Source organism: Balaenoptera physalus (genome assembly GCF_965194825.1).
Source record: "Balaenoptera physalus genome assembly, chromosome: 2".
Taxonomy (NCBI): Eukaryota; Metazoa; Chordata; class Mammalia; order Artiodactyla; family Balaenopteridae; genus Balaenoptera; species Balaenoptera physalus.
Genome location: NC_138883.1, coordinates 62,895,670 through 62,904,910, shown reverse-complemented (window position 1 = coordinate 62,904,910; position 9,241 = coordinate 62,895,670). Strand labels below are relative to the sequence as shown.

Sequence of the window (9,241 nt, the reverse complement as noted above, 5' to 3'; positions counted from 1 at the left end):
GCCCCAGCCCCTGGCATCTACCAATGTATTTTCTGACTCTGAATTTGTGCCACTTCCAATTGGTTTGATTGACATGGGCACCAGTTTGGGGTGATGTTGTGCTTATGGGAATGGCAGTGGCTTAAGAAAGTAGCTACAGAGGGATAGATAGATGGTTTTGTCAGAAGATGCTATGAAAAGAACTTTGATAGACAATCAGCCCTATACTTCCATCTCCCCCAAACCATGGGCCTGTTTTATATTCTTATTATTCTCTTTAGCTAGGAATAAGTCCTCTCAAACTTTGCTTTATATGTTTATTCGGATTATTCGGTAATTCCTTTCTTTTCTTCTTCAAGATTGCCTTGATGTTTTAGCCCAATTTCATGAATGATTTTTCAAATGAGGGTAAGTGCAGGGGGACGGGGAGAGTAACATGATTTAACCTTATCATAGACTCATATCTATCTGAGCCCTTGATGTTTTCAGGGATGATCAGACTACTTTCTTTCTACCCTTTTGAGGTTGGGCATAAGAGCAATTCGTGAGAAGCTGCCCTTATGCTCATGTGTAATTTGAGATCTGTTTCTCCCACATCCATCATACTAGTGTGTGTGAGGTTGCCAGGATCATCCGCAGACCCCGAGCTCCCTTGTCCTTCTAGTGAAAATCAACTAGAACGATTCACTTAATGAAGTAGGGTTGAGAGAAGAAAAAGGAACCAGAATGGTGAGAAATGAACTTTGGGCTGGGTCTGGTGATGTCAGCATTTTAAGGAAATAAAGTTGTTATTTAGATATATATATAAACTAACATTTAAAGAAAGACTTGATTAGAGAGTGGGACGTTCGGCTTGCGAGCGGGAACGGCTTAGTCGTACACGGAGAAAGAACGGTGGGCGCGGGGCGCGGAGGCCACGGCGGGCGAGAAACCGAGCCATGAGGCCGCGCGCCTGCGTGGGGGGCGCGCGGGTGGACTGAGGCCCGTGGGCGGGGGCCGGGTGGGGAACAGGGAGTGGGGGGCCCCGGACTGCGCCCAGCCCGGCGGGCTACGGCGTGAGGTGGGGCGGGACCCTAACTAGGTCGTGGCGTGGTCTCGGTCAAGGTCCTGAAAGCTCGGAGGCGGCTTGTTCGCGGTTCTTTCCGAGACGCGGGCCCTCCGTTGTCGGGACTGCGGGGCTATGGCAATGATAGACAAGATTTCCTCCGGAGTGAGGGCGGGAGTCGGGGGACGGTGCGCAGCGCTTCACGTCCTCTTTCCAAGAGAGCAAAAGCTGCTGCTCTTCCAATAAGTCATTACTTTTCCTGGCCACCTGTCGCTTCCCCCCTTAACCTGCTCAGGCACCTCGGAGAGATTTTAAAATGTATGATGTTGAGAAGGGCAAGAAGATTTTTGTTCAGAAGTGTGCCCAGTGCCATACTGTGGAAAAGGGAGGCAAGCACAAGACTGGGCCAAATCTCCATGGTCTGTTTGGGCGAAAGACAGGTCAGGCTGTCGGATTCTCTTACACAGATGCCAACAAGAACAAAGGCATCACCTGGGGAGAGGAGACGCTGATGGAGTATTTGGAGAATCCCAAGAAGTACATCCCTGGAACAAAAATGATCTTCGCTGGCATTAAGAAGAAGGGAGATAGGGCAGACTTGATAGCTTAACTCAAAAAAGCTACTAATGAGTAACAGTTGGCCACTGCCTTATTTATTATGAAACAAATGTCTCATGACTTTTTATGTGTACCATATTTAAATTGATCTCATACACTAGAATTCAGATCATGAATAGCTGATGTAATATTTCTGTCCTGATTTAAATAAGATTGGCTTGTGGCTAAATGAATATGGTCAGCTTTTTGAATTTTGATAGTAATTCTGGTTCAGCAAGTACTATCACTGTTTTCCCCTTCTAAAGAGATGATTAAACTTGAATAAGGAATGTTAAACTTTTCAGGGATATGGTGAATGCCTTCTCAAACCCTATAGGAGATTGGTTTTATATTTAGATTTCTATAACTGGTTATATTAATATATTTAAATATTGAGAAGCTCCCTTCACTGTCTCATAGACTGGCAAGATTCACCTGTGTTTCAAGTTGTGTTCATTCACCTGTTAAGGCAAGGGCTGAAGATACGCTGACAATGTCCACTTTATCTTTTTGGTCTTAACTATGCCAATTTAATTAAAATTCTCCATCTAAAAAAAAAAAAAATAAAGAAAGACTTATCAGGGACTGTATAAGCCCTTTAAATGCATCACCTCACTTAATTGTCAAAATACCCCACGAGGTAAGTGCTATATTTATCCTCATCTTACGGATGAAGAAAATGAGGCACAGAGAGATTGAGTAATTAGCCCAAGGTCACACAGTAGATGGTAAAACTGGGATTTAAATTCAGAAGGTCTTGCTCCAGATCCTGTGCCTTAGTACAGATAAAACTTACATATATGGCATAGTCTCATTGCCCTCAGCTCAGGCAACATGGAACCAGGTCTTGCAGGAGCCCTGCATCTTGAACAATACCCCAAATTATACAGGAGTATATGGACCTCCACCAAGCCAAAATAGACCCAGCAAGGACAAGGCTACTTCTGAACCTGGAGTACCCTAGATTGTCACCCTATATTTCTGTTAGGGACATACTTGCCTTCCCAGGGACATCACTACAGTGATTCAAGCCAGCAGCCTCACTCTTCTACTTCTCAACCAACTGCTTTCAGCTCCTGTTGAAAGGAAACATCGCCATCCCATGCACTTTAACTCCAGTGTAGGTGGAATGTCCACCCACATTCCAATAATTGTCTTGGTTTTAGGGAGAACTTCAAACTCAAATACATCTGCTCTCTGTCCCCCTTAGAAAATACCATAATCAATAAAAATAATGCCTAGATTCCCCACTCTTGTCAGCCTCCAGGTATGGCCCTATGACAAGTACTTGCCAGTGGAATGTGAGCAGGTGGGGGCCACTTCCGAGTCTGGGTCTTAAGACACTGGGCATGCGCTCTTGCACATCCTCTTTCCCTTCCTGAGAGCTAGAATACGGCAGCACCTGTGACCCAGCTTTGATCAAGCAGGCATGGACAACACGCTGGAGTCTTCCTATTCAGGACGTGGTCCACAGTCTGTCAGCCTGCATCATCTGGGAGCTTGTTGGAAATGCAGACTCGCAGGCCATAACCCAGACTGGAAACCAGAATCTACATTTTTAACAAGGGCCCCAGCAGATTCACACACACATTAAAATCTGTTAAACCAACAACATAGAAATATCCTGGTTCTCTGAGTGATCACATGGACCGTGGCTGCCCTGATAACTGGTCCTCTCATCTCGGGACTGTTATGTGATAAAGAATAAGCATCTATGGTAACCCACCATAATTTGAGGTCTCTTTGTTGCAGTGGCTTAGCCTTCATCCTAAGTAATGCAGTGTTTTTATACTGATTTTAATGTTGAGGAAACTGAGATTTAGAAAGTGTATCATCAGGTGTGGCACATATATACAATGGAATATTACTCAGCCGTAAAAAGAAATGAAATTGAGTTATTTGTAGTGAGGTAGATGGACCTAGATTCTGTCATACAGAGTGAAGTAAGTCAGAAAGAGAAAAACAAATACCGTATGCTAACGCAAATATAAGAGTCTAAAAAAAAAAAAAAAGGTTCTGATGAACCTAGGGGCAGGACAGGAATAAAGATGACACGGGGAGAGGGAAGGGTAGGCTGGGACGAAGTGAGAGAGTGGCATTGATGTATATACACTACCAAATGTAAAATAGATAGCTAGTGGGAAGCAGCCACATAGCACAGGGAGATCAGCTCGGTGCTTTGTGACCACCTAGAGGGGTGGGATAGGGAGGGTGGGAGGGAGACGCAAGAGGGAGGAGATATGGGGATATATGTATACATATAGCTGATTCACTTTGTTATACAGCAGAAACTAACAACATTGTAAAGCAATTATACTCCCATAAAGATGTTAAAAAAAAAAAAAAAAAGGCGTATCATCAGGGCCCTCACAGGAGATAGGATTCAACTTGGATGTTTGGAATAAAGAGATTTTAATCACAGGGGTTGTGGGCAGGGTTAAGGATAGAGGGCTACTGTGGGGTCCTCTTTCAAGAAGCTTGGCAGTAAAGGGAAGGGAACCAACTGGTAGCTAGAAGTTATAGTTTGGGAATCAAGCCTGTGGGCTGTGGGGAAGGAACTAGTGAAAGAGAAGAGATTGAGGTTAAAGGAGATGATTGATGGGGCCCTGAAGGAGGCAGGGGGCCAGAATAAAAGCAGGGTGTGATGGGAGAGGGATGGTTACTTCCCTGCGATAGGAGGGAAGGAGGGACAGCTGTGTGTGGATGTAGTCAGTCTGTGATGTGTGTGTGTGACTAGGCTTGAGGAAACTCGTGCCTTCTCTGCAGAGCAGGAGATGAGGTCTCGTGCAGAGAGAGAAGGGGGCATTCCTTGCACAAGTTAAGGAGATCTTGTACGAATCAGGTGAGGGAAGATGGTGAACACATGTCGGGGAAGGCTGTGTCTAGTTTGAAAATCTCTCCTGCTGTAAGTCCTCTGCTTTGTTCCTGGGCACAAAGTGGTTCAATTGGAGAACCACTCTGGTCCAGTAGGAAATTATGCTTCTGATGAAGGGTCTCTGTTAGGTACAGTTTGGTAGAGAATTTCCTCAGAGTAGAACCTGGACAGTGGCAGCATATCCTGAACTATCACGTAACATTTGAGGCACTAAAATTTCATTGTTGTTTCTTTGTCCATTGGCAGAAGCTGCGCCCTGGACCCAGGTCTTGAGCCCAGGTGCTCACCTGGTTGCTTGGAGAGAATGAGGCAATGTATTTATAATAGAGCAGCTGCTTCAGTCTCACTCATTTGAGCCCCTGTTCAGAATTCATATGTGGGAAAATTGTTTGGAAGGTGCTACAACCAGAGTTGGCGGCCAACAGTTCTGTGTATTATGTGCCAGATGGCCTGGAGAGATGAAGACTTGCCTCAGGGGACTCAAGTTGCCCACCACCTACTCTGCAGAATCTGGTCGGGGATGCTTGGGCCTGGGGGATGTTGCCATTTTGTAATCATCTCCATGTTAGCCCGCTTTGCTGGCCAAACCACCAGGCCAGCTGGTGGCTTCTCTTTGGCAGTGGTTTTAAGAAAAGGATTTCTTTTATAAAGACAATGGATTTTTTCATCTATGTTTGAATGGATTTGGGCACTCTCTTCCACTGCTAAATTGTTTGTCCAATTGGAAAAAAAAAAAGAAAGTGAACAAGGACACGTAATTCTCAATCTCTCTGTAACTTCTGATTAAGTCTACCGGGTAAAAGGGCTCTGCTTTGTACCTGCTGGATATAACCATTTCTGAATAATTTTTTATGTTGAAATATCATGTTGTAAATAGGGAGGGGATGATTTTAGAAGCATTGGTTAATGTTTTCACAAGTTTCATATCAGGAAAGATTTATACCAGTATAAAATAAGACAAAGCACAAATTACTAAGCATCTAGTCATATAATGTTTTTTGGCATGAGTGCAGTAAATAATTTTATATAAATTCTTGGCCTTTTTTAAAATTCCAGGAACAAAATAATTGGGTCCTTTTGGGGGAATTATCTTGTTCTGAAAGCTGCTTCTTTTTAACAGAAAAGACAAACTTGATTATCTAATTGTTTATAAAATAGAAAAAAGTGAATTAAAACTTAGTAATGGGATAATCCACTGCTTTAGGCTTTCCCTGCATTTCTGGCTAAATAGTGTGTTTCTTTTGCTTATGAAAACTTAAATTTATTTGCTAGTTATAGGCAGACATATCCAAAAATAAGCACGCATGAAAAAGGTTCATAGATGTTGTTAAATGGAAAAAGCGAGTTATAATATGTATAGTATGACTCCCAAACCTATAAAAAAAAGTAGTATAAACATACACAAATACAGAGATATTTGTATGTATGTAAATAATTGGAAGGAATTCTGAGTTTTAATTTCATTTTTTTATTGACTCTTTTTTTGCATTTACTGTTTTCCTAAATGGAGTTACTTCTCGTGTGTGGGCAGATGAGAGTAGACTCTTAAGGAACATGAGGCTTCTCAGATGAGGGTGAGGGCTGAAGCCTCCTGATGAAGTTGAAGTGCTGAGAGATGTCACGGTATCTCCAGGGTGGGCATAATGCTGCAAAATTGGAAGCCTGAAATAACTGAACGCTATTGCTTCCCTAAAAATAAAATGTATATTCTGTACGTTTATTTATTCTCAATTGTTTTATTGTCAGCATTCTATATTTGAGGTTTGGATAAAATTTCACTTAATCAGAGAACAATTATTAAAAATAAAGGGCATTTGGAAGTGATGAATACAAACGGCAATTTGTTAACCTGTGGAAAATGTGCTTGATGTGAAGTCAAACAAATCACATTCACTGCATTAACAGGTATTCTAATGAGATGGTGGTTTAGGAAAGAAAAATGGAAAACGCCCAGGGAAGAACCACCATACAGCACATATTGTCACTGTGTATCTTTGGCTCATCTTATACCCATCACAAACATGCATGTTTTGGGGTGTGTTAAATTATTACAGAAGAGAAGCCAAGGGCTGAACAGATTCATAAATAACAGATTATTATAGCAAAGACATTTTATTGCAGCCTAGGAGCCAACGTTGTCTGATTTCTGAAGACTTAAAGCACACCTACAGTTTAGAGTAGGCCTCAAGGGGCTTCCCTGGTGGCACAATGGTTAAGAATCTGCCTACCAATGCAGGGGACATGGGTTCGAGCCCTGGTCCGGGAAGATCCCACATGTCGCAGAGCAACTAAGCCCGTGCGCCACAACTACTGAACCTGCGCTCTAGAGCCTGCGAGCCACAACTCTGAAGCCCACGTGCCACAGCTACTGAAGCCTGTGCGCCTAGAGCCCATGCTCCGCAGCAAGAGAGGCCACCGCAATGAGAAGCCCGCACACCGCAACGAGGAGTAGCCCCCGCTCACCGCAACTAGAGAAAGCCCGCGCGCAGCAACGAAGACCCAATGCAGCCATAAATAAATAAATAAATAAATAAATAAATGAAATAAATCTATTAAAGTAGGCCTCAGGGAAGCCTGTGGTGAGACATCCAGCCCAAGGCAATTTATTGGCAGAATTAAATTCTGGCTAATTTCCTTAGTGCCTGTGTGGCCAGCGCTCTCATTAACTGCGCTAGTTACCAATGGAAAATACATCTTTCAGTGCAGGGCACTTTGCTGAAGTGGAGCCAGCCTCCTGCGAAGTGCCCGGAAGACTGGTTTGGAGTACTCTGAAGTGGTTTGGGGGTCCCCAGAGACTCCCCGGCATGGTACAGTGACTCCTGTTAGGGGCTCCTTTGGCCTCAGTGGAAGGTTCTGAAGTGAGACTGTGTTAACGCCAGGCCCCGTTGCTAAGACAGCTTCTGTGTGTCATTTTGTGGAGGAGGGAGCTCAGCTCTACAGCTCACCTCCCATCGCGGCAAGAGGGATGTGAAAGGGAGAGCAGAGGACCCGGAGGACGATATGAAGTGAAGGAAGTGCAAAGGCTGGAGATGAGTTTGGAGAAGAAGCACGGGCACGGGCACTTTCAGGGCAGAAGAGGCTGGAGTCAGGGGTAATGGCGAGCCGGAGAGCACGCAGTTGAGTTCAGGCATCTTAGGAGAGTGTAAGGAAGTGAGAGGAACGGGAGATGAGGTAGAGATGCGAGGTTTGCCGCAGTGAGCTGACGGAAGGGCAGACCGGGGTGGGATGGGGTGGGGTAACATCGAAATGCCTGTGGATTTGCAGAGGTGAGTGGTTACCCACACACACTGGATTTTAGAACCTTCTCTGTGGTGACTTCCACATTTTTACTCAACAAAGCCCCATTGTGCTCTTGTGTTTTCTCTTTGCCAGTGTAATGGACAGAGGGGGTGTGCATTTCATAACTGGCACTCAAGTAATGACTACGTTTATCTGTGGTCTCTAAATTGGCCAACAGCTTAATGCAATGGGACAGGACGGAGAGTAGGGGTGCAGGAAGATGACTTTGGTCAGACTGGAGAACTTGTCTGTCACAGAGGTGTGGGTATCGCACCCCTGGTAAAGGACATGGCAGGAATGCTTTAGGTTGATTCTGGAACAGTTCACATTTTCCTTTCAAGGAAGGGGAGACTAGTTTGAGTATCACTTCAGGCACTGGGGTGATGTCATCCTGGGAAGTGGGGGACTCTGAGATGAAAGTACGGGGCGAATTGAGACCAGGGGTGTCTTTAGAGTCAACGAAAGAGACTGTGATTAGAATCCTGAGAGCACAACTGAAGTCATAAGGATAAAGAGAAGAAAAAAAGGAAAGGTCAAAGAGTCTCCTAAGGATTGTGGTACAGCTCTATGAAATTGAACAAGTTAGAGTAGACATCTTATTGGCAGATGTCTGGAAGAACCAACTAGAATAATTTACTTCATATGCCTAAGAAAGACAGCTGCAGAAAATCAATAAAGGGGCTGGTGAGGAATCAGGATAGAATAGGAAGGCATTTTCAAAGGATCTTTCAAGCCCATGAGGCATCAGAGGAAGCTATTACTTCTATTATGACAAATCTGGTGTTTTAGAAGGAGAAATTCCACCCTGAGTGAATAGAGCTACAGATATATAGTATATAGTATACTATAATATAGTATACTATATATTATAGTATATCGTAGAGTGAGCCACAGGCAGCAGATCTGTAAAATTTCAGTGACTCTGTATGATTTTCTTACTTGCATATGCTCTGTGGTTAAAGAGAAGGGGCTCATATTCTCACTCACTTTTTTTTTTTTATGATGCTTTAGTCTTGGTAATACTTTTTGTGTTAAAATGACATTTTTTTAAGATACGAGCATTCTTGCTCGCCTAATGAACCTCCCTAGCTTGTAGGAATGAAAAGGCAACCTTATGGCTATAGTTTGGAGAGTATAAATGACAGTTTGGGCAAAGTATTCTTAGAATTCTTTCAGTAGTGTCTAATTCACAGACTTAAAAATAATAGGTGATTTTCTAAGAGAAGTTCCAATATATACTTCTGTATATAATTGATTGCATTCTTCTATGCATATTTCTTTCTATTTTTTTTTCCTTAAACGTTCTTGTTGGAGTATAATTGCTTAACAATGGTGTGTTAGTTTCTGCTTTATAACAAAGTGAATCTGTTATACATATACAGGTATCCCCATATCTCTTCCCTCTTGCGTCTCCCTCCCTCCCACCCGCCCTATCCCACCCCTCTAGGTGGACACAAAGCACCGAG

The 9,241-nt window shown here is 43.5% G+C and overlaps 1 pseudogene across 1 annotated transcript; it reads left to right on the top strand.

The window, feature by feature from the left end:
- Window positions 1-815: 815 nt before the first annotated feature.
- On the top strand, window positions 816-2,020 carry LOC309655079 (cytochrome c pseudogene; annotated as a pseudogene). The gene is made up of 2 exons (XR_014268833.1): window positions 816-873; window positions 1,333-2,020. The product of XR_014268833.1 is annotated as a cytochrome c pseudogene (transcript).
- The last annotated feature ends 7,221 nt before the right edge of the window (window positions 2,021-9,241 follow it).